This window comes from Phoxinus phoxinus, assembly GCF_949152265.1.
Source record: "Phoxinus phoxinus genome assembly, chromosome: 6".
Taxonomy (NCBI): Eukaryota; Metazoa; Chordata; class Actinopteri; order Cypriniformes; family Leuciscidae; genus Phoxinus; species Phoxinus phoxinus.
Genome location: NC_136881.1, coordinates 14,485,184 through 14,511,858, shown reverse-complemented (window position 1 = coordinate 14,511,858; position 26,675 = coordinate 14,485,184). Strand labels below are relative to the sequence as shown.

Here is a 26,675-nt window from a genome sequence, read left to right as displayed (position 1 = left end):
AGATGCTCAACAGGGAGTAGAGTGGTCATGCTTGAAAGTTTAGATCCAAGTGAAATTAGCTTTAATGGAAAGACGTTTCTGTGGCTCAGTGTGTGTTGTTGCATTAGTAAGGGATGGGTGTGTGTGCGCATACGTCTTTGTATTCTCTTTAAAAACACTGAAGGTAACAATGACCTTTTTCTTTTTTTAACACATTAATAATTATTCTTAACAAGTGGACACATACCTGAAATACAGATTATATTAATTATTTTAGATCTCTGTTAATTTGTTCAGAAATAGCTTACCTTGAATACATCTCTTCTATAATGAGCATATTTGTTTTATTCAAATATTTTGAATTTTTGGTCCATAAAGATAAAAATATAAATATGACTGTCCTGAAATCATATTAAAGATGTACAATTTTAAAACTAAGAGATTCTTGTAAAGGTAAATAATGATTTTGAAATAATGATTTATTTCCTGGAAAGGTTTCCTTGAAAAAGTATTGCAACCAGCATGCAAGTAAGGAAATAGGAAACATAAAACATGTAAAATGATTGTAAAATGTATACTTCACTTATAGTTGTGTTTAACATTGGTACAAATACAGCTGGTCAGAATTGCCACCCGTTGTAAATAACAAAGAAGCCTGCGAAAATACAAACCTTATACTGAAGTAAAACAATTGAAAATGCAGGGAAAATCTCATTATGAAATAAAGGTTTTTCTCTGATACAAATTGGCCATATTTAATGGCACCCTTTGATTCAATACTTTTTGCAAGTTTTCTCCTATATAATGCACGATGAGTTTGGAAGAACACCCGACAAGAGATCAGACACCATTCCTCCAGAGTTTTTCCAGATCCTTCAGTTTCCTAAGTCCATGTTGATACACTCTTCAGTCTTCTGTATGATTCAGGTCACGGGACTGTGAATGGCCATGACAGAAGCTTCATTTTGTGCTCAGTGACCTATTTTTGTGTGGATTTTGATGTTTGTTTTGGATCATTGTGCTGATGGAAGATCCAACTACAGCCCGTTAGAAGATTTCTAGCAGAGGCGGTCAAGTTGAGATTTTTTTATCTGTTGATATTTGAAAGAATCCATGATGCCATGTATCTGAAAAATATGTCCAGGACCTCTGCCAGAAAAATTGTCCAACAACATTAAAGATCCAGCAGTGTATTTAGTCGTACATATGGGGTAGCCAACTTTTTTTTATCCCTATGTGCACCAAACCCAAAAAGTTGTTTGTTTTTGTTTAATTTGACCATACAACCTGTTCCCCTCTGAAGTTCCAGTGGTGTCTGACAACTGAATATGCTGAAGTTTGTTTTTGGATGAATGGGAATTTTCAATGCTTTAGCTATTTTCTTACAGCCACTTTCTTTTTTGTGAAGCTCAACAATCTTTTGCTGCACATCAGAACTATATTATTTGATTTGACCTATTGTGATGAATGATTGAGGGAATTTGGCATTTGTGTTTCCTCATATTTATACTCCTGTGAAACAGGAAGTCATGGCTGGATAATTTCATGTTCCTAGTCACCCTGGTGTGCTAAAAATTGTAAATATGAAGGGGAATGTACTTCAGAGATATTTTACTCCAAAGAATTTCTAGGGGTACCAATAACTGTGGCCAATGTGTATTCGAGAAGAAAAAAGTCGCATATTTCATGATGTGATTCCCCCCACTCATTAGATGAAGGCCTACTTCAATGAAAGATTCGATTTGTGTGATTTTTTTAAATGAAAGATCAAAAGGATAAACAATGCAGATTTGTTTTTACAGCCTTCTTTGAACGTTTTTACCAAGGGTGGCAATAATTCTGACCACGACTGTACCTTTATGTGGATGCTTTTTAGAGCTAATATATGCAGCAATAATGGCGCGATTTTCTGCATGGCTACCAGAGTCACTGTCGGTGTTGTCAGTTAACGGAGAGTCAGGCCATTAATGCGGCAAGATGTGGAGGTTAAATACACTCATCTATTCACCTGCCGTCACCGGTTCTGTTCCGCTTTGATGAGCAGCGGCGCGAATAATTAGCCGGAGCACGGCACCGAGCTTGCGCTAAATTAATTCTCTAAACAAACAATGGCAACGCAGACACCTCCCACCCACAGGGAGGAAAGAATACTAATCTTGAAATGTGTGTGTGTCAGAGAGAGTGCATGTGAGTGTATGTGTTTAACCTATGTGTGTGTGGGTGTGGGTGTGTGTGTGTGTGTAGAGTAAAAAATAAAGTTTTTTTGTTGATGTTAAGTCACTCAAAATGATCCTCATTTAGCCCTGACATAACACATCAAACACACACACACGCACTCACACACACAATTCAATGCCCCGTTCATCTTATTAGCCACCTTTGACTCAGCAGGAAACTAAATGATTATTACCAGAACACAAATGAACTCTAGCTAAATCCTTGCATTTAAAATTATAAAATTACAACACATCAAGCTTAACAAAGTAAAGATCTTTGTGTAGATCAGAGTGGGGAACAAGGCAAGAATCCGTCTGTACCTTAAAGCAGTGCATCTCAAACCTGTCCTTAAAATATCTTATTTTGTGAAAAGAAGAAAGATAAACATGCGGGAGCGACTTATAAATAAAGTGAATGGTGACAGTTTTATTTTTGAGTGGACTATAACTTAAATCACCTTAATTTCATTCTAAACCTGTATGACTTTCTTTCTTCCTTTACATGGAGCACTACAGACATTTTTTTGGAAGAATATCTAGGCCATTCTTTGATAATCAAGATCACACAAAAGCATCATAAAAGCGTTCCTTACAACTTGTGTATATAACTATACTCCTCTGAGGTCATGTTTTATTTGATGAACAGAGCAAAATTTGTGCGAAATCTTTGCAATTTGCAAAAATTGTCCTGCAAAAAAGTTGCAGTCCAACAGCCGACTGAAGACAGCAGTGCACGGTCACCATAAGTTAGTGATTTAAATGCACTTTATGTTATCGTGTGAAGATGTAAAATGCTTTATTGATTGTATCAGAAGTTTGAAACATTTGAAAGTTCACTGACATTTATAAGAAGGTACTGAAGACCTGTTTGTTGTTTTTCTTTATACTTTTTATTCATTTGAAAACAAAACTCAAATTCATTCAAAAGAAACGTCTCAGGTTACTTGACTGTAACCCTGTTCCCTGAAAAAGTGGGAATGTGAACTTGACCTTACATAATGTCAGAATCGGAATGTGCCATTGCGTATGAGTAAACAGCATTGAGTTTTGAAAGGGTTCTAGAAATAGAGAAAATAAATCTGGTTAACAGTTGAACTTAAAATTAAAAGATAACAGACAAATCAATGGTAACTCTTTAGAATACTGTTCCTACATTAATGAATAACTACAGTACACAGGAACAAATGTGTAATGCACTATTAACATTCTAGTAACTACTAACAAGAAACTCCAGCCTGATCTCATGAAAGTGCGTACTGTATCAATACCACGAATGTTATTTCTTGTGCCATTTATACGGCAAATTTTTTTTTACACAGTTTTCGCGTGCATATAAAATGCACAAAAAAAATGCATTCAAAAAATGCAGTTTTCGCGTGCATATGATACGCACTTTATGGTGTGTAATATACGCACGCACTCCCCACCCCTAATCCTACCCAAGGGTTTTCAGTGCGTGGCATATGCACGCAAAAAAATATATTTTTGCCGTATAAATGGCACGAGAAATAATATTTATAGATACGCACTTTCATGAGATCGTGTTGGAAACTCTGATTAACGAATTACTAAGTAATGGCGCTCAGTCAAATGTGGTATTTTACTATTGGCTAATCAGTAACTACTATTTTTCATACCTCACTGAAGACTACTAAGAACTACTACCAGTATATACAGGTTCATAATTAATTATTAATAATGTATAATATAAGGTTATGGTAACCCATTAGTAATGAATCAAGTGTTACTAGTACATCCTTCTAAAGGAACTACTAATAATTTGGATCAGTATTCTAAAGTGAAGATCATGGGAACACACTAGTAATGATGACTAAAGTTTTACCAAATTCATCAGAAGGAATTACTATTCAAAATCTCAAAAGCTTACAATGCCTTCAGTCAATATTAGGCACTTATCATGTTTTTCACTTTAGAATAATGATCCAAATAATTAGTAGTTTCTTTATAAATTATGCATTATTCAGTTTAATTATGAACCTGTATATAGTTGGTCTCTGGGAGGTATGAACAACAATAGTAGTTACTGATAAGCTAATAGTGAACTACCACATTCAACTGAGCGCTATGATTTACTAATTTGTTAATCAGAGTTTCCTGTTAGTTAATAGTAGTTAGAATGTTAATAGTGCGTTACTCATTTGTTCCTGTGTAGTTATTTATTAATGAAGGAACCATATTCTAAAGTGTTACGAAATAAATTTTAACTTGGGCATCTCACTTGCCTTATTAGGGTGGGGTATGTGAGTCGGGACTGCTGTAGAACCTCATTCCACATACATTGCACACTTCAGGAGTTAAACATTTACTTGCCTTAACCTCACACTTTCAACTCCTCTAGTGTAGAAAACAGCATGGTAAGAGAAAACATACCAATGTTTGTGTGTACTGAGACTAATAGTACTGGTGGGTACCAAGATCCTTTCGCTTCCAAGTCCCTGCCCCAAATAGCACCCTAAGCCTTCACGGTCTTTCTCTGAGTCTATACTTTGGTGATGTAATGCTGCTTTGACTGTCAGCCAGCAGCCATATCACCCTGTAGCCCAAAGACTGGTTGCCCACTGAAGCTAGGCAGGCTTGAGCCTGGTCAGTACCTGGATGGGAGACATGCTGCTGGAGGAGGTGTTAGTGACCCTGCGGTCTGTGTGGTTCCTAACACCCCAGTATAGTGATGGGGACACTATACTGTTAAAGAGCACCGTCCTTCGGATGAGACGTTAAACTGAGGTCCTGACTCTCTGTGGTCATGAAACATCCCTGGATGTCATTCATAGGGGATTAACCCCGGCATCCTGGCCAAATTTGCCCAATTGCCAATCTGTCCATCATGGCCTCCTAATTATATATTACGATTAGGTTCATCACTCTGTCTCCTCTCCTCCAATAAGCTGGTGTGTGGTGGGCGTTCTGTCGCAATATGGCTGCCGTGCCGTCGCATCATCCAGGTGGATGCTGCACACTGGTGGTGGTTCAGCCCCCCCCCCTATATAAAGCGCTTTAAGGATCCAGAAAAGGGCTGTATAAATGTAACAAATTATTATTTATAGGTAAAAGCCTGCAGCGCGTAAAAATGTGCATCGAGGGTGCATATCGGCCATCAACAAAGCATTTGGGAGCATACTTCTAAAATCTAAAACGGGACACCCTTTGGTTTCGTGGACTTCACAATCACAGGCACACAGTGGCCATTGTAAGTGTGCAACTAAGTGTGCAACTAAACCTCTACAAATAATCCAGAATGCTGCAGCCCGTCTTGCCTTCAACGAGCCCAAAAGGGTCCACGTCACTCCTCTGTTCATCTCTCTGCACTGGCTGCACTGGCTACCACTCGCTGCTCGCATCAAGTTCAAGGCATTGACGCTTGCTTACAGATCGACCACAGGCTCAGCTCCCTCCTACTTTCACTCGCTCCGACGAGTCTACATCCCTACCAGAAGCCTGCGATCGGTCAATGAGCGACGGCTCGTGGTACCATCACAGAGAGCCACAAAATCACTCTCCAGAACATTCTCATTCACGGTTCCTTGCTGGTGGAATGATCTCCCTACCCTCGTCCGGAATGCAGAATCCCTAACTACATTCAAAAGACAACTGAAAACTCATCTCTTCCTGTGGGCACTTGACATAAAAAAATAAAAATTCAAATAACTTTTCCTTTAACCCTCCCTTGTTTGGCTTATGCTACTCTGAGCAATGCCTGAACTTTGTATTTTGAGCACTTCTTGCGTTGTTTTTTGCCTCCTCACGATGACTCGCTTGCTGTAGTCCTCAGTTGTAAGTCGCTTTGGATAAAAGCGTCTGCTAAATGACTAAATGTAAATGTAAGTGCATATAAAGTGGGATAAGAAGGTAGCATTGGAATTCTCCTATAGGCGGGACCTAACATCCCATTTTATATCCTTTTAAACAAAAGGGATAAAGCACAACAACATATGAAAAGAGCACAAAAACACAGTGCAGTATATATTTCCAAAATCCCCAAATATCAATTTGCAATGTCAGATGACAAGGTAGTGGAGAGGAGGTGAGATGAGAGGCTGGTTAAAGCAGAAGTCAGATCTATCACCGGCCTGGGTCTGGTGTCCCTCTCACACAGGGGAGGATGCAAGGGTGTCAACTTATTACCGGGTGCTAGACAGAGACCATGAGAGAATGTGCCTGCACGACAGGAATGGAAGGGAAAGAGGGGGGAAATGAGAGAAAGGTTCAAAGAGAATGATGTTCATTTCATTGAACGTTTCCTTAAACTCCAAGTTAAACATTTAAGTTTATATAATGCCTTTCTGTGTTTGTTTGTTTTTTGAACTACAGTGCTTTTAAGGATGTCCTTCATTAGCAGTGTTAGATATTTCTTGAAGAATTTTAACTTACTGAGTCTCTTGCACATTAAAGAGCTTCTTTAATACAAATGGCCCTTTAGTGTTGCCATGGGCAACAGTCTATGTGGATTCTCAAAAATCTGTACCGAATAAGAACTAAAACTCCAATGAGCAACATTTCTAATTCTATAATTTTCACACATGTTTTTGAGATTGTCATATTGTTTTTACGTTTTCTCTGTTGACTTCGATTCTTATCAAATCAAGCACTAAGCAATATTACAAATAGTATCAAAAATGGTGTGACATTTAGTCTCGTCTTAATCATCTAGTTTGCAAATAATAATGTTGTATTATGTTTATAAATTCTGATTTGATGTCCAGGTCCCCTTTATTTACTTGGATGATGATCATGACCTGAGCAAAATTTTGTCATGAGTGTGAAGAGAATGAGCTGGCAAGGTTAGCTTAATTTTTGACACAATGACATTTGCCAACATTTGGTTTCCAAGAAAGGTGTTGGCAAGCTCGAGACTAAATTAAGAAACCAGAGATAAAAAGCATCAAGTCTGAATCACACCTCTCGTCTGCAGTACCAAAAATATGAAACCTTCATATAATATGTTTGTGTGTCACATGTTTTGGAAACTTGAGACTGTGTACATTGCAAATCTGCACATTATAACATTGTATATACAGATTAATCTTTAAGCTAAAGGCACGACTTTGAAATTGGTGGGGAAATTAATATTCTTTCTTGTTTTGATGGAAATTCAATGGTCTAAAAATTTGACTTTACATGGACAAAAAAGCAGCAATAATAATAATAATAGTATATTATATTATTAATATTTAATTGTGTGTACGGTATTTAGGATCATTAAAATGTTGGCTATGAAATCAGTTCTAGCAAAAGTTGTCTATTTTTTATTATTTAAAATTACCTTTCCACCAATCATTTCCATCAAAAAAATGCCACTGCGATGGATTAAATGTTTATGACTTTCACAAAAATGGCATTGTTATCTTGTGATTCATGGACCGTCTCTGTTCAATGTCCACTGTTGGACATTGTTAGTAGTTTAAAGGTGAACTATGCATGTTTTTTACCTTAACTGAACAGCTTCGGAGTCATTGGAATGGTTATATTACTTTTTTCGGGTTGAATGGTGGTCGTCTCGCACCCCCCTATCGCCTGTGAGCAGAAAAAACACACTTGCAACTTTGGGCTGGCGGGCCGCTGGCCGTCGCGTCAGTAAGTATCGCGTGATATCAGGTCTCGCAATATAACGAATTGCCTTACGGCAAAAAAAAAAAATCAGCTAAAATTCTGTCATTATTGCGCTCCCTCACGCTGTTCGAACCCGAATGAAGAAGACATTGTAAAGAATGTCCCGTCTGTTTTGATGTCGTTGATGTACTAGCCTCTGGTATCTGAGAGTCACCAACTAGTTTTTCGACAGTGTTGTCAAATATCTATTCCGAAGCTGTAGGGGGAGCTCTATAGAGAAACCTGCGAGCAAAAAGCGAGAATACAGTGAATAAATTCCCGAAACTGCATAGCCCTGCTTTAATTAAACCAGTGAAAGTGTGAAAAGTGTTTTAGGGGAGTTTATTTTCTAAATGTCTAAAGGGCCAAAAGTGCTAATACTTAAAGAAGCACCTGTATAATTATTATTATATGTATATTTTTCTTATTATTGCAACATTATTATTTTAACAGATATTTTAACAGAATGGTAACTGACTTGCATCCTTTTGGTTTGCAGTACATCAGTTCCTGTATTAATGCACAACAGTTCAGTGGCATGTGGTGGACATCTGTGTGCAGTTATGTTCAGTCTTGCTTGTCTTTGGTCACTATAGTCTATATGCAGTCAGGATATAGCCTGACCACACTAACGCTATACAGTATCACCTTCACAATTCATTTAAATAGTTTATTCAGTAGTTACTCTAGTCTAGAGCATTCTGCACAAAGAAACCCAAAACATGTTCACCTTCAAAACTAAGAAAGGAAGAGAGGTTTGACTCAACATTTCTAATGTGTGTCTGTCAGCATTTTTATTGTATTCTCCATCAAAGATGTCAAATAGCTGAAAAGGACCACAAAATAGCAACCAGGTTAAACATAAAGGCCTCTCTTTTCATCTTGGTTGAGATGGACCTCCAGAGTCTTCATTGTTCTGTAGTGTTATTTTACCAAATAATTTGTATACCACCTTATTGACACTGCATTCTGTCCTCTCCAATGGCTTTCTCTTTTTAGGAGAGTGCAGCAGTGCCTTAGCATCTCAAGAAGTGATCTTCTCTGGGGATTTAGGCTATTTGAAAATATCAGTTTGTTCCAGAACCTTTTTTGTCCCTGCAATTTCATTACACATTCCACTTGTGTTCTAAGCCTAAATGAAAAGCAAAAACACAAACCTAAAATCATTATTATTAAATTATTCCACCCAAAATGATTATATTCCATCACCTCTCTCTCTTTTCTCCCACCGAGATGAAAACACTCTCCGTACAAAAAGTTTGTTTTGCGGTTTTAATGGCCATAGTGCACAAATTCAATCAGAAGTAAAATGATGTCATGAATCGATTGCCCCAGCCCTCTCTATATTTCGCAGATTACACAGAAGGCCAAATTGAATCAGTATTGCATGCTTTTAATAAGCATAACATCCATTTGAATCTAAATTTGAACATCATGAAAAAAAAAATCATGCAATGAGACCAGAGAGTATGAAGTCGAGCACGACAGATTGTCTGAAATGAAATGAAAAGAAGGAGGGAGAATTAAAGGGCTAACCGGGTGAGTGTTGCAGGGCACGGTATACTGCACAGAAGTATGAAAAATAGATTTCTAATCATTTTGAAGGCTATGGTAAAATGAGTGGGTGGAAAATACGTAATTTGGAAAATAAGTTTGCATTAAAGGAGAAGGCTTGGAGTGACAGCCGAGCCCTCCTCTCAATGCAATGGGAGTTTTAAAAACATTTTCAAGCATGAAATATTTAAACCTGAGTAAATTTACCTTGTCATTGATTTTTCCGGACTGTTCTTTCCTCTGAGCTTGAGGTTTGGGCTTCCTGGCAGTTCTTCAGAGGAAAATCGTAAATTGTAAAAAGCTGTGCATTTCACCATCTTCATATGTCTAGTCTTTCCTCTATTGACAAGCTGCCAAACATGGCCGCCAAGACTGATGCAGTGTCACCTTGTAAGCAAATCACTCGCGCCACAGATGTCACTCCTGTTAAATGGGGTTATTTTGTGTGTGCGCACGTTCGGAAGGATGTCATACAGTGTTTTTTTTTATGTTCTCAAATCAAACTTGCTTTCTGTCTGCTGATATTCGTGGTTGAAGGAGGCTTGTTAGGAGTGGGTTCCTCTTGTTCATTGAAAAGCACTCTGTTTGGAACACTCTCTCCTTCTTTGCTGTAAACGTGGGCAAAAGACAGGTTGTCAAAACGTCAGATTCACATCATTTGAGTCAGAATTTGCCTGCTGATGCGTTGCTCAATTTAACTGTCAGCATTGGGTCACACCCTAAAGGTCGAAACAACACATAGCCATCAGAAAATGTCAGCTAGAATCACAACTAGATTGCAAATCTGACATGTGCAGTTTAATAGTATGATTATAAGTATTTAAGATCTCACATACTTAAATAATTAATAGGTGATGGTGGGTGTAATGTGCTATTATGATCAGCCGTGTTGGAGAGCATAGTAAATCAGCATACCAGTTATCGACATTAAATATTTTTTAATAGATAAAATATTGTTCACGTTTGGATATTTATCAGACAATATAAATCTATTGGTCACTTTATTTTAATCTTTAAAACACTGATAATTTAATAAATGTAATTTTTTATGTGAAATGTGTATTAAAATAACCTTTTTTCATACTGTAAATGATAATGTCTCAAGCCTAAATTCACTTGTAGCATTTACATTTTTTTATAATGTGATAGTTATTTTACAGAAATCGCTTTTAAGGACTACAACAAACGGCTGGTTGGGACTACACAACATTCCTCCCGGGTTAGTGACATCACCAACCCTATAATTTACATAAACTCCACCCCCAGGAATGATTTATAGATTATCATGACAGAATATGGTAATCAATGACTAGAAGATAACTACACTTTAATGGTGTGGGGTGCGTGTGCATTACACGTAATTAAGTGTGTATCAAATGCACGCGAAAGCTGCGTATCATATGCACGTAAAAACTCATTTTCGCGTATATAGAGACGCATTTACGTGAGAACAGGCTGTAAATTCATCAACTAACCATTCAGAAATGTCCTGTTGCTTCTACATGTTGTCACTTCTTCTTGAGTCTCTCCATCTTTCTGACTTCGGTTTGAACATAAAAGGCTAAAAGTTTTTTAAATTTCCAGTGCATGTCTGTGAGGTAAAAGGACACAAACTGTTGTAGCTCCGCCCCCTGTGCCGGGAGCAGCAACTCATTTGCATTTAAAGGGACAGACACAAAAACACTGCGTTTTTGCTCACCCTCAAAAAGTGACAATTTTAACATGCTATTTAAAAATATCTGTGGGGTATTTTGAGCTAAAACTTCACATACACACTCTGGGGACATCAAATACTTATTTTACATCTTGTGAAAAGGGCATTTTACCACCCCTTTAATCTGATTGAGCTTCAGGCATCACAAAAGACAGGCATGGCTAACCAAGGAGGGAGCCTATTTTATATCTTTGTTCATTGTACCCTCATCAACTTGCACCTATTGTTTATATATATATATTCGGGAATTTGCAGCTTATGTAGCCTAGATATGGTTAAAGGTATAGCGGAGGATTTTCTTTTTCCGGGTGGGTAGCCTATACTATTGGTCCATCTAAGTGTCAATCATTCTGGTGATATGTTTATGTAAGGCCGTCGTACGTGCTCGTCCCTATGTAGTTTTCGCTTTCTGCGCATGCACACTTTCTGGTGTATTATGTGTGATGAGTTACGATTTCAGCCATTCCTTTGAAAATGGCTGAGGGTCGAAAGAGAAAAAATGTATACGAAGTGTATGATAAGAAGAGAAAGGCCGCAGAATATAGAAACAAGACCAGAGTGATTTTGGGTGAATATTTCACATGGTGGCGTGCGCTAAAAGCACAGGTTGGGCTTCCCACTGATGCCGCAGTCGCGAAGATTCTACTAGACAGGTAAAGTTGGTCATGCTATTTGGAGAAATTCATTTAAAATCACTGCTAGTAAAAGTTAATGTAAGCTATGATTAGCGATGCTAGCCCTGGCACAAGTCAAGTTTAATAGGCGTTCCCTCTCGGGAGCAAATAGAGTGTTGCGCATGTGCATTTTTAAAAAAAATTGGAGAGGGCGGGTCTTTTCTAAAATTAGGAAAGATCCTCCGCTATACCTTTAAACATTAGATATAGGCCTAGCCTAATTAATTTGGGGTATATAAAACGCGCAATATTTTGGTCTTATACATAGGCTATATTACTTCCAGAGCAAACCGATTTTGGTTAAGGGGCAAATTAAGTTTTATAATTTTATATTTAGGTTATTTCACTTAAATCCTGTATGCCTACTAGAGTGTTGCTTATAAGTTTGACTGAATTGTTTGCTTGTTTATTTCCTATTGTCTTTTATTATGGCTATTGTTGTTCATTTAAATGTTGTTGTTCATTAAATATTATTTTATATAAATAATATGCCATGTTTGGTATAGAGAAATCTATTAGCCTAGTGATCATGATATGGACTTCAGTGAAAGTTACATTATTACGCCTTTAGATGGTGGCAAAGTCTGTCTTTATGAGTGAGTCAGAACACGGAAGTTGTTTTAGCGCTGTCATGGGAAGGACAATGAAGTGACGTTTTAGAATTAGTTACGGAGGCTTGAGCTCAACTGTTAAACTGTCAATTAATAGATGACCTACTGCAGTGAAGGAATAGTTGGTTAAAACTTTTACACGGATTTGCAAAATGATAAAAAATGGCGGGATTTGCAATAACGTTTGTGGATTATTCAACGGTCCTGATTGGTAAAAGTGGAATCACGGTAAGAAATATTTATTTTGCATCATCTTTGAAGCTTTCTCTGTATGTTGTGGAATAACAAACGGTGTTTAGTTGTGGTTCATTTTAATTTCTGATCATTTTGGCAAAACAACCAATATATATGCATATGGAAATCTTGAGGCAGTGGGTCTTTTGTGTCTGAATGTGTAGGTAGCTATAAGTTACGAATCAGCCGTTTCAGCGGCAGTTAATGAAAATTGAGTTTATGAAAATTGAAATTAAAAAATTAATTTGTCCTTCACTTTAACACTACATTAAATCAAATTTACACACAGGACAGGAGCAATGCAATAGTGGGCTCCCATTTTCCAAATTTTTACATAAAATCAGTAGGGTTGCTTCTCAAGTTATAGCAAAACAAAGACCGGTTTAAATCCAGATCTAACAGTGTTTTTTCCCCTTTCTTTTAAGTCGTGCAAAATTGAGCAGCTTTTACATTTTGTTCTGCTAGGAAAAATCATGAGGAAGGGTAGATTAAACTTAAAGCAAATCTTCAAGAGAAGGTGTTACTCAATTGGACTTAAGTGTGAATGTGTAATTTCAGAATTTGACACGTATGTCTGCAGTAGGCTAATCATGCAGTGCCATTTTCAAGAGCTTTCATTTCAAATGGGTCTCAACCCCCATAAGAATAATAAACAAACAAATAAAAATTAATAGTATTGAGGAGTCCCATTCTATTTCACTGAATTATTACCATCATATAATGTGATTATTATTATTATTACTTGAGTCATTCTGATACTTAAGTTCTTTAACTTGAATTTGAACATGACTTTCAAAAATATTGCAACTAACACAACAAAAAATAACAGATTAAACAAAACCATTGCTCAACCTAATTTATACCTGTGTTTTTGTGCTTTTGTCAAAAATCATCATATATAATGCCACTTCATGAGGAATGATGTCATAAAATACCTAGATTCAGTTTGTCAAAAGAACTTTACAAAAAAACTAACTTGATGAAAAATGAATGATTACCAATTAAAACAATATTTATAAGAAAACTTCTTAATTTTTTTTACATTTTGTGATTAGAGGGAAGTGAAGAAACACCTGGAATATTTCTTAAGATATTTTTCTTTAGTTAGTGTGGAGAAGTCAAGGACAGCAAAATTAGCAGCAGCTAAACCAAAGTAGTGAAATTATATAAAAATTACATTTATCCGTTATTAAAAAAAAATTGCACTTAATTTTGGTAAAAGAAAACTAATTTAAATTTTAAAAATGTATTTGATGAGATTAATGTTAGACCACAAACATTAAATAGTTAGTGCATGATTAGTGCTGAGTTCACCACTGCTTCGAGGTGAAGTTAATCAAGTCAGTGAAATTACTAACTAAAATGGTTCCACCTAGAGAGGACCCCATCCAGCTCTGACGCAATTTGACTGACTGTATAGATTGTCCATTGTAAGCACCAGCTCACAGTTATAAAAGTAATACTGCAAATGTAAGATTCAAAAGTCAAACAATTTTAACAGTCACTCATGCATTTTCTGTCATTTTTGTATTTGTCATTTAGCCAACTGTCTCGCAAAAAGGGACAATGAATAATGTGTTTATGGCCTCAGCATCTTGATCAGGTCGATTCTTTCACTGAAGCTGAAAACGATTGTGGTTGCTAATTTGATTCGGCCTTGAGTTGCTGGAGGCCTGATTGATTTAAACTGGTGTTATTTTACTGCCGGTGGAGTCTAAAAGTGTCTATTTTTATAGGAAGTGTCCATTTTTACACAGTTGGTGGTTTTAATCATAGTTTTTTTTTTTCCTTTCTGTTTATTCACTTTTTCATCATGTCATGTTTATTGATTTTAACCCATTTACTCTAAAAATGTGAATTTAAATGGAAAACGGTTTTAGTCAATAAATAATAAATAAATATATTAGTAAATAAACAAATGAGCAGAGACGGAACAAGCAATAGGCCTATATATAAAGCATATTTTGGAAACTTTATTATAAAATGTATATTTTGCAACAATTATATTAACAGCAATAAAGAATAGCTGAATGGATTCACCGCTGAATGGACACAGCGCTGAATTGTCATGGTAACATTTCAGGTGAAGATAATGAGGAAATTAGCCTACATTGTCTTCATTGTTTCTTTTGCCAAATGCTTTCCAAACAGCTACATTGTGACACGCTCCCTCCAAGTGCCCTGCTCCCTCCAAAGTCCTTAAAGGCTCTGCCCTTTGGAGTGAGTGAGGCATAGGGATACACACTTCCGTTTGGAATTCGCCAACAGTTACACACGGACCTCACTTTCTCCCAAATTCTAATCACCCGCACCTGAGCACATCACCATTCCAATCAGCTCCCCTTCATAAGCCACTCTCACTCTTCAGCCATTGTCTATTCTCCATTGGAATACAGATTACTTATCTGCATCGTAGTATTGCTAGAGTTACATGCCTTGTCTCCAGCGAACTGTTTACCTGACCTGTACTCCAACGAATGTTCTGATAATCTCCCTGTTCTCAAGCAGACTCTTAAAATCCTTACCTGTGCTCAATGATCTCCTGTCAACCCCTAGCTGTGCTCCATTGATCTCTGTTCACCATCGGCATTACCTGTACTCCAACTTTATCCCGCTCTGCTTCATAAGGAATTCAAGTAACCCTCAACACACTCGCCTACACCCAAGATACTCACCTGTCCTGGAGGCATATTACAGAAAGATCCTAACTTTAGAATCCCATCTTATCTGTTTGGTAACCATGGCGATTTCGGTTAGAATCTCATTTAGGACAAAAGCTATTACAGAATGACATTTCTTAAGTCCATTATCTTTTTTTTCAGGATCCTTTGATTAATGGAAAAATCAAAAGAACAGGGTTTATTTGAAAAAAGAAATATTTTGTAACATTATTAGTGCTTACTGTTACTTTAGATAAAGGCATCCTTTCCGAATAAAAGTATTAATTTCAAATCTGAACTTTTGAACAGTAATGTAAATTGAATTGAATTATCAACATAAAATACAGACGAGTCCTTGTGAAAAGTCAAACTCCTAAAATAAATCAAATAACGTAGACTTAATTATTATTAAGAAATTACTGTGAATTCATGTTTTTAAGACTGTACATGTTATGTTTTGTGAGTTAGTTCAAGTCACCAGTGCATTCACCTCAATGTATGTGCAAATGTAAGCAGTAATATTATGTTTATGTTGTTGGATACAGCTGATTAATCTCATATTTAAGATGTTTGAGTGAGCGCATTTACCCTCAAGCGAAGCTGTGCAATCCTCAATGTGCTTTGATTGGATTATTTGAATACAATTTTTCTACATTTGTCTTCTTGTAAACATTGTTATTGGATTGTAGATATCATGCTGGGTTATTTTTTTCCCCTCAAAGTATTTTCATTGACAAGATTAAGACTGTAAACGAGCCCTTTGACCTTCTTGTGTTGGAACACACACTCAGATTTCCCATTATTCCCTTCCTGGCTGTATCTCGCGTGATTCTGGTAAGATAATGTATTTTCAACAGTTACAGTTATTGCCACTCTCACTGTCATCAGCCTGGCATTGTCTCTATCCACTATTTTTAGCTCCCATCTCTTCAAATGTGGGATGAAAATAAAATGATGTGTGAGTGACATTAGATGACATTAAATCATCAGTCTCTGAACAGACTGACTCTGACAAAAACAGATCTCGCTGAGAGTAGTTTGCATTACAATCCTCTCTGACTGCTCTCCCTCATGTCCTTTATTTTCCCACTTAATCATTCTCTTATTCATTCTCGCCCGAACCCACTCGTGAGGTCTTTATTTACCCCTCTCTCAGCTGCCTATTCACTCGTGCCTCAACGCCTTACTTTGCCCTTATCTTTCACCGATGACAGAATTGCACAAATCTTCCTCAAGTGGACCATGCGAGTTCCATGTGTGTGTTTGTGTGTAGAACAACTGTCTATTTTACAGTGTTTGTGTAGAATTTCTCAAGGCCTCTTTGTGGCGGACACACAAGTGATGCTTTCATCTTTTTTTTTCGCCCCTAATTTGAGTCCACATTCCCACTTCAGGTCCCAAACACTTGACCACCTCGATACAAAGGCTGTTGGCAAAGCATTTAAAAAAAAAAGATTATTACAGGAATTTAATAGTTCAATACAAGTTACAGTAAAGTTGGCATTAAACAACAATTGTAACCACCTTTTCTTCTCTTTTGTGAGGTGTATATATATATATATATATATATATATATATATATATATATATATGTGAAACATCTTCTTGAATGAGAAAAAATTTAGTATAAGACCATATATGTCCATCAGGACTGATTCAATTATTGGATCGTCATCTTTTTGCTAATTGCTGTGATGGTTTCATGTGCGTGACGGTTGCTGGCTATTGAACAATTTTATTGCTCAGCCCTCACACCATTATATATATATATACCTATATATATGTCATCAGAAAAATATATGTCATTGCGACAGGGTGAGCACGGTAATGTTTTTGATTAAAGATTCTGAGGGCACATACATTTTTTTATTTTTTATTTTTTATTATTATTATAATGTGCATTGATAAATCATATAAAATAAACTCTGCAACCTTCCACAAAAAAAAAAAAAAAACAAGAATGTAAAATTTAGATTTCATGGTGATTTTAAGCTCAATTTACAGCATTTGTAGCTCAGTGTTAATTATCACAAATTTATTTTAGAATTTCCCCTTTTCCTTAAACAAGGTTTCATAGAAGCAATGGGGCCAAACTGGAGGATTATGATTATAATTTATTTATATAATATATATATTTATATACTTGTATTGTCACAATTAGAGTGTTGGATAGTTTGTTTTTCACTTCCCTTTCTGTGAAACTGATTACACAGCAGATTTTTTTTGTGATTATAGAGAGCAGTGGAATTTGGCCAAAGCGTTTGTGTGGCTATCAGCACCAAACACGCACATACACAAACCCAGACTGAGAAGGCAGGTCAGTTAAATTGGTTGGCAGCCACATTCCGCTAACAGATGCAGTCTATTAGCGCAGACTGTATTCACAAGGGGAGAGAAAAGGCGCTGGGAGAATGAAAGACAAAAAAGTCAGCTTAATAATCACGCAGCAGGAGACGACAAAGGAAATTGCCTCTCAACTTCACACATACACATAACTGGTTCTTACAAACAACACACTTTATATCATAAAGTGTGTGCGTGTGTGAGAAAGGGGGTGCGTGTCTGTGTGTGTGCTTCGCAGTTGGGATTAAATGAAGGTCTTTCTCTCCATGAATATGAATTGCTTCTTTGATGTTGCTAAATGCAACAGGGTTCAGATCACACAGTAGAATTTAGGTGACATGTAGATTTAACTTCACTGAAGCACAGGCGGTTCCTCTCATATCTGGCAACAAACTGAGTGGCTTTTTTACGCTTTCGAAAAGATTGAGATGATAGAGAGCCTTTGCCCTGAAAGACCTTCTCTGATGCATTGATTTCTGTCAAAAACAGGATGAAATTAATTATTTCATCAATCATTTTATCATTGCATGAATTTATCATTATTCAATGTAATTAAGCACCAGCACCATACAAGGTATTTTGCAGACTGATTTAAATGTCATAGTGTGTTTACACACCATAGGTTATTCTAGACCATTTTAGACCAATAGTTTCTATCTCAACCCCTCCTAAAACTGAACTTTGACCGGGGCCAAATTATGGCAAGCCGACTCAAATACACACATTTCCTGTTACACATATTAAGACAATGGTCACACTCCACTGAGAGTGATAGCCCTAAACGCACAGCGAGCGTGTATCACGAGTAAACATGCACTCACAAATTCACATAGTGGCACAGCCAGATAAGCAGACACTGTCACTAGAGCATAGAATACACACACACACACACACACACACACACACACACACACACACACACACACACACACACACACACACACACACACACACACACACACACACACACACACACACACACACACGCTCTCTCTCTCTCTCTGTTTGTCTCTCCCAGGTCTGTCTGAGAGGCACAGCATGGCAATGTGACAAAGCAGGTGTGAAATACATATAATGGGATGAAACGTCCATAGGCTTCACAATGCAAGGGAGCCCATCCTCAGCTTCATATTAATGTCCCCGGTGCCGGTGTTGTGATTTGCTATTGATTTTATTTGGTGTGTTTTTAAGGGCTCTTTGAGATGTTACTACTTCTTGTAACTTCGTCCCTGAAGATGTAGATTTTATTTGATTCTTCTAACCACAAAAACACGTCACAGACACAAAGATGTATATTTAATTTCACCAAGCTGATTGGTCACTAAAACCCACCGCATGCTTTTGCCCGGTACACATTGTATGATTTTGGCCTGAATTTAAAAAAATATTTAACATAAATTCAGGCTCCATTTTTGCATCCATTTCTACAAATCATAAACAAATATGAACAAAAATAGACTACATACTTGCCGCTTTTCCACTGTCGTTCTCTGTCGTTTTCCAACCATTCTCTCTGCATAACTGTTTCATGTGAAACATTATTTGAATTATGGCTGCATCATGGTTAATCGAAATGAAACCACACATGATTTGGCAAAGGCTGCGATTATTTTATGCGCAGCTTGTCAGTGCAGCACGGCTGATAGGTAGTTAATACTGCTCCATCTGAACGCCAGAGGGCGCTCTCGCGCAGACACTCCAAATTTGCCTCACCGCAGAAATAGACAACACATGTCATTCTAGGAAATCCCATATGGGCATCATACCATAGATATTATATAGAGACTAGATGCCCTATTGGCCGCTGGGCACTGAGAAATACGGCCGCCATCTTAAACCGGTCGTACTCCTAGTTTCGTTGCTTATCAGCAGTTAGATTCCAGAGCACTGTGGAGCATTTTCCTGTTCTAATCGGCGGACCATCGCAAATAGGGCCCGGGATTACTTTTCACAAGTACATTTTAACATTACCGTACTTTTGGTTGTATTTTGTGAATAGAATATTACCAGATAATTGAGAAGGAGCAAGGATCTTTGATATTACTGTACTGAAATCGTAGCCAGCTAACGTTAGCTAACTTAGGCTATGTTTACTGCATCACTCGGCATGGAGAGGTTGGGTAAAGTAATAATTACAAGAGCTTCTCGGTTATCAGATACAAGCATTCAACGGCCCTGTAGTATAAACATATATAAATATAGGTTATTTGTGTTTGCGCACGTGATATCAGGAAGCAATGTAATAACGTTACCTGTGTAATACACACATGACACATGACGGCGATGCGCAAATCGAGTGTGTGTGTGTGTGTGTGTGAGAGAGAGAGAGTAAGTGTGTGTGTGTGTCACAAATCATTATTGTTTCTTCAACTTATTAAAATATCTTACTTTACTGCAACTATCTGTTTCTGCTTCTTTATCATATTTATAGTGTGTGATTTATAAAATACCTTATATCCTACATCACATATTTTGATTTTGGACGTCTGGTCACTTTATATCTTATATCAGAGTATTATATTACTGTTAAGCCTACTATGAATATTAAAATATGCCGAACCATGTGTCCTGTATCATAGCTACATGAATGATCTTTGCAGAAAAAAACCCCCGCGTGAAAATCAGTTGGGTATTCAGTGAGGTATGATTAATTAAATGCACTGACAGCTCATTGCACCGGCCATACAGATTACACTGAGTGGAGCGGGTGACCGGTTTAAGATGGCGGCCCCACGGCTCGACCGCGCTAGTAGGCAGTCTATCTATATGATGTCTATGCATCATACTGTTGCTGTAGCTGAATAAACATAATATTTAAATGCTTTAATTGATTAAATGTTGTTTTTTGTTGGACGAGGTTCATAAATGCTTCTCATGTCTGGAAAGATGTTTGACGCGTGTTGCTTTTTTAAACGCACGTTATAAGTGACTCAAACTCACAGTGCTTTCAGATGGAGCAGCGTTTACAGATTATATAGAAAAAATAATCGCATCATTTGCCATTTCATAATCGCAATAATCCCAATCGGTTCAAGTGCGATTTCATATTAATTGCGATTTAATCGCGCAGTTTATATAATAATTATATAAACTTTATTAAATTAATTATAGAATAATATAGCCTACAGTAGGGAGAACAAGTATTTGATACACTGCTGATTTTGCAGGTTTTTCTAGTTTACAAAGCATGTAGAGGTCTGTAATTTTTTATCATAGGTACACTTCAACTGTGAGAGATGGAATCTAAAACAAAAATCCAGTTTGTATGATTTTTAAATAATTAATTAGCATTTTATTGCATGACATAAGTATTTGATCACCTATCAACCAAGAATTCCGGCTCTCACAGACCTGTTAGTTTTTCTTTAAGAAGCCCTCCTGTTCTCCACTCATTACCTGTATTAAGTTAACTGCTCCTGTTTGAACTTGTTACCTGTATAAAAGACACCTGTCCACACAGTCAATCAAACAGACTCCAACCTCTCCACAATGGCCAAGACCAGAGAGCTGTGTAAGGACATCAGGGATAAAGTTGTAGACCTGCACAAGGCTGGGATGGGCTATAGGACAATAGGCAAGGAGCTTGGTGAGAAGGCAACAGCTGTTGGCGCAATTATTAGAAAATGGAAGAAGTTCAAGATGACCGTCAATCTCCCTCGGTCTGGGGCACCATGCAAGATCTCACCTCGTGGGGCATCAATGATCATGAGGAAGGTGAAGGATCAGCCCAGAACTACACGGCAAGGTCCCCCTGCTCATGTCCAGGCCTGACTGAAGTTTGCCAATGACCATCTGGATGATCCAGAGAAGGAATGGGAGGTGGTCATGTGGTCTGATGAGACAAAAATAGAGCTTTTTGGTCTAAACTCCACTCGCCGTGTTAGGAGGAAGAAGAAGGATGAGTACAACCCCAAGAACACCCTCCCAACCGTGAAGCATGGAGGTGGAAACATCATTCTTTGGGGATGCTTTTCTGCAAAGGGGACAGGACGACTGCACTGTATTGATGGGAGGATGGATGGGGCCATGTATCACAAGATCTTGGCCAACAACCTCCTTCCCTCAGTAAGAGCATTGAAGATGCGTCATGGCTGGGGATCTTCCAGCATGACAATGACCCGAAACACACAGCCAGGGCAACTAAGGAGTGGCTCCGTAAGAAGCATCTCAAGGTCCTGGAGTGGCCTAGCCAGTCTCCAGACCTGAACCCAATAGAAAATCTTTGGAGGGAGCTGAAAGTCTGTATTGCCCTGCGACAGCCCCGAAACCTGAAAGATCTGGAGAAGGTCTGTATGGAGGAGTGGGCCAAAATCCCTGCTGCAGTGTGTGCAAACCTGGTCAAGAACTACAGGAAACGTATGATATCTGTAATTGCAAACAAAGGTTTCTGTACCAAATATTAAGTTCTGCTTTTCTGATGAATCAAATACTTATGTCATGCAATAAAATGCAAATGAATTACTTAAAAATTATACAATGTGATTTTCTGGATTTTTTTAGATTCCGTCTCTCACAGTTGAAGAGTACCTATGATCAAAATTACAGACTTCTACATGCTTTGTAAGTGGGAAAACCTGCAAAATCGGCAGTGTATCAAATACTTGTTCTCCCCACTGTATAATCTCTTGTCACTGCTCACAGTTAACATAGGAACATTTTCCAGTGCAAATGAATGAACAGGATTATAGGAAACTGCTGTGGTGGTGTATGTTTTTAATTAGGGCTGTGAGTAAAATAAAAACCTATGGTACATATTAACCCTGGTGAACCCTACCATGATATACCACCAGATTTGTTGTTGTTGTGGTTTTCTCTCTCCAGGGATTCAGCTTTGCCCTTCAGAAACGCAAATATAGTAAATAATCTGATCAATTATCCTTTTGACCCAATTTGTGTTTGATAACAGTTTATGTAAGTTACCTGTGAAATGCAAACAGTAGCCTAATGTTCTGTCACTAGCAGTTTATTCAATGTACTCAGTGCTGACTATAATGGCAACTACTTAAATTGCATCAGTGCTGTGTTTGAAGTTAGTTTCACTGAGTTTCATATTTCTTTTAAGTAGAGTTAAATAAATTGTGTGTGTACCTACCTACAACCATATTTTGGGGACAAATAACTACACAGAAGTGAGCTAAACTTGATAAAAACTCCCCAAACCTCTTCTTCAGTATTAAAACATCAGAAGTCTAAGCAATGTCTTAATTTAGATAGTTAACCTAATGAGTGTGCGTCATGCTTGTTTACATGATTTATGAGGACACAAATTTGTATAATGACATGGGTATTACAACGTAAATATGGTTCATGAGGACATTTCCTCCTAATTAAAATGGCTTGAAAAACATACTAAATGTTTTTATTAAAAATGAATCATATGAAGTGATGGACGAAGGGTTAGTGTAAGGGGATATAATATACAGATTGTACAGTATAAAAACCATTACGCATTGTATGTCCTCATAATTATAGGTGCACCAGCGTGTGTGGACGTTGTTTAGGCGTTTTTATTAAAAATGAATCATATGAAGTGATGGACGAAGGGTTATTGTTAGAGGATAGATACAGTTTGTACAGTGTAAACATAATTATGTCTATGGAATGTTCCCATAAAACATTAAAACCCAATGTGTGTGTGTGAACAGGACAGTCTCTTAGCTTCCTGCCCATGTGAAATTGATTATCCCTTTATCCATCCCTTCATCATCCAATGCTATTCATACTTATTTCATTTATTTAGCTAATATGAAATCTGCTCTCATCTCAAGGACCCCCACCCCACACACGCATGCATATACAGATTTAATTATATATTATTATATATTTTATAATCTTCTCTCGGAGGGTCTGAACTAATAGGTTTGATTATACTTGATTAGACCTTCTCTTTATTTCTCTCAAATCTGTGCATGTATCACGGTGTCCTGCTATGATCAGTGAAGGAATGAAACCGCTCAATCTCAGTTTGTCTCTTGATACCTTGGACGGTTCTGGGACGGATTGAAACATTTGAGCACCTTCCCAACAACCTGACACAGAAAATCACACACATGATTTCACATGCATCGTATTTCTCACATGCACTGCCTGTTTCTTTGCCAGTGTATAACCCCAACCATAATGCATAATAGAAAATGAATGGTTAAATTTAGCAACTGAATGTGTAATTGCTTGTTCAAATGGTTCTGTCACCCAGCTCGGATGCTGCTTAAATATTTATTTCACGCACACAATAAGTATGTCACCTCATACAATGTGAAAGTCGGTTTGCAGCCAGCAACAATAAACACATGCCTCTTGTTCTTTTTTACTGTGTGTAGTGTACAAACATCCCACTCCATATCAGCTGAGCTGCCAAATTAATCTGATCATTTATTTAGCCTCTCTGTATGCTTTCTTTAATGTAGTCCTTAATGTATTGAGTTGCCCTTGTATTTCTGTTGTTCTGCACTTAAATGTCTGATCTGTCGTCATGGCATGGGGGAGAGCAGGGTTTGTTGGAAGAGTTTTTATTCTTTGTTGAATGTCTCTGGTGGAATAAAAATTAAGAAAACATTCTCAATACAAGGACGGTTGGCACAGATATGGTGCTGGTTGGCACAATGCAGTGTTTTAGTTTTAAAAGGAAAGCAACAAATATATGAAAATATTGAACTGCACGACTCAACACATATTTGTCTTATATTATTGTTTTTTTATTAATAATATATAATTTTTCTTTTACAAATAATATGATTAACTATGATATCTGAACCATTTTTATAATGGTTTTAATACTTTTTTTTAAATTACTTGCATAACCTGTGGGGAGACTTTTTTGCTAAGTTGTTTTAATTACATCATCCATATATTATTTTCATTATTAATAATAGTTTTAATAGAATTATATTTTAAATATATTTCACTTATTAAAAAAAATGTTGACAGAAAAAAAAAACATTAAAAAATATTGCTTTTCTTTTGGAGCATGAACCAGAAATGAACCCTATGCTAATCATCCCTGCTCTCCCTACTTTTCTACTCAATTGAAATGTGGTATTGTAGCACTAAAATTGGCCAATCCTTTTATTAATGGCTTCTGCCTGTATTATTCTCATTGGTGTAAGTCATAAAAGCATCTGTTAAACAAGCAATAGTAGCCTAAATCTGAATAAAATGAGCTGGGCAAGCTGACGCACAGTGCCACTTCATTTGTCATCATTGCAGCAATGCAGCTACGTCCCGTTTTTCAGCATGGTCTGCAGAAAGAAAGTGGCTACTGAAAATATTTAAATCTATAATTGTCAGACCTTTTTCTATTCCCCTCCCCCCGTTTTGATGATGATGATCTTAGTTTTAGTTTTTTTTTTTTTGAAAGAAAGACGGTAATCCTGTTGTGCTGCTGTAATGCTGCTGTCCTTAAAATACACAACTATTTCAAAATCCACAAGCGAAGTACACGCACACACACACACACACACACACACACACACACACACACACACACACACACACACACACACACACACACACACACACACACACGATGAGACGGAACATAAGATATGCTGTATGATTGACATTTGTGGCAGATGTCAGAGCAGCTGATGTCACTCTGACTGCTGGCATTTACACACACTTGCAAGCAGGTCTGAGAAGTAGCAACATGGCAGATTTTGTGTGCCGGTATATGTTTACTTACTTTAAAAGTATACAAAAAATCTGCACCTGTACTTTGATATAAAATGTAAGTTTGAGATCCACAGCTGTCAGGTGGATTCGGTGGATTTGAGTGTGTTTGTGTGAGTCAACAGAGGGCAGTGTTTCATCATGCTGTGTTAGTCTACCAGACTCATTTCCAATTAGATCTAAATTATTTATGTTTATAACTGTGTATCTGTTCAGTATTATCACATAATGTGAATATATAATATACTGATATATCATATAAAGACACACTCATTATATATTCACATTAAGACACATTCTCTATTCTATACTTCTGAAATGTATCTATCTCTCACTCATTTATTAAAGGCATATGATGAGGTCAGCCTGTTTTCTTAAGGGCATGAGTGCTTATTGATTGAAATTTTACACTGTTCATTTCTTCTGCATGTGTGTTGTGGCATATTGCTTTAGCCTCTCTAAAGTCCAGGAACAGCCTTTATTTTTTTAGTTTTAGTATTTTTTATCCTGCCTGTGCTCATACAACTTGACCTTAGATGCTTAAAGTCAACATGTTGGTTCCATCCGGTTCTTCTGAATGGTATATCAGGGCTCTGACTCCATCTGGTTCAGTCACCACCAGTATTGTAGTAGCTGTAAAGCTTACATACCATTATTTGTAATTTGCAAGTTTGGAGCAGATTCTAAAAGTATAAAAATATTACCCAATAATTTGTGTGTTTGTAGAAAGTGTCACTAAATTACTTGTTTTCACTGCAGTTTTTATTTATTTATTTTTATTCGATTTTTGAAGGAGGGGGGGGGGGGGATTTGTTCCCATGCACAGTCCCCATGGTAAGGCACACTATATGTCACAGTTTCTCTTGGGGCCCCAGGGCATTCAGTCAGTCCATTTCATAATTGTATTTATTGCTTATAAAACAATTTACAGTATAGGCTAATACTTTATTCCCTTACTAGTTTAATCAGTTATCTTTTTTAACTGGCTCAGTTAACCTGGGATGCCTGCTGGATATCTTTGTAATGACCCTATTTACAGAACATGGTCACTTAGAGGACACACACCACACATACGCTTACAGAAAAAGGCATTTCGATGACTACAAGCCACCTGAAATTGGTCTGCCATGAAATACAAGCTCTCACTTTCACTCTGTATCTCTTTATAAGGGTGGAAAAAGAAAAGCATCTGCGGGATTTAAAGAGGTAAAAGTGTTATTTCATTAGTACAACAAACGGAGACAGAGAGAGGGAGAACACTGCTGTGTTGTGCAAAGGTGAATCCGTCCTTGAAGATGAAGAGTGTGCAAACGGCCTTGAGAGAAACCGTTGAAAAACAGCAGCTGATGGACCTGGTGTGTGTGTGTGTGTGTGTGTGTGTGTGTGTGTGTGTGTGTGTGTGTGTGTGTGTGTGT

At 37.3% G+C, this 26,675-nt stretch overlaps 1 protein-coding gene across 1 annotated transcript in view; it reads left to right on the top strand.

Annotated features, from left to right (window-relative positions):
* The first annotated feature begins 12,366 nt into the window (after nt 1–12,366).
* The window catches only part of ndst3 (N-deacetylase/N-sulfotransferase (heparan glucosaminyl) 3), a 165,599-nt gene continuing 151,290 nt past the window's right edge, over nt 12,367–26,675 (top strand). The window contains exon 1 of the transcript XR_013797959.1: nt 12,367–12,583. The gene's annotated coding sequence lies outside the window, so the exon portion shown is untranslated. The remainder of the gene's footprint in view (nt 12,584–26,675) is intronic.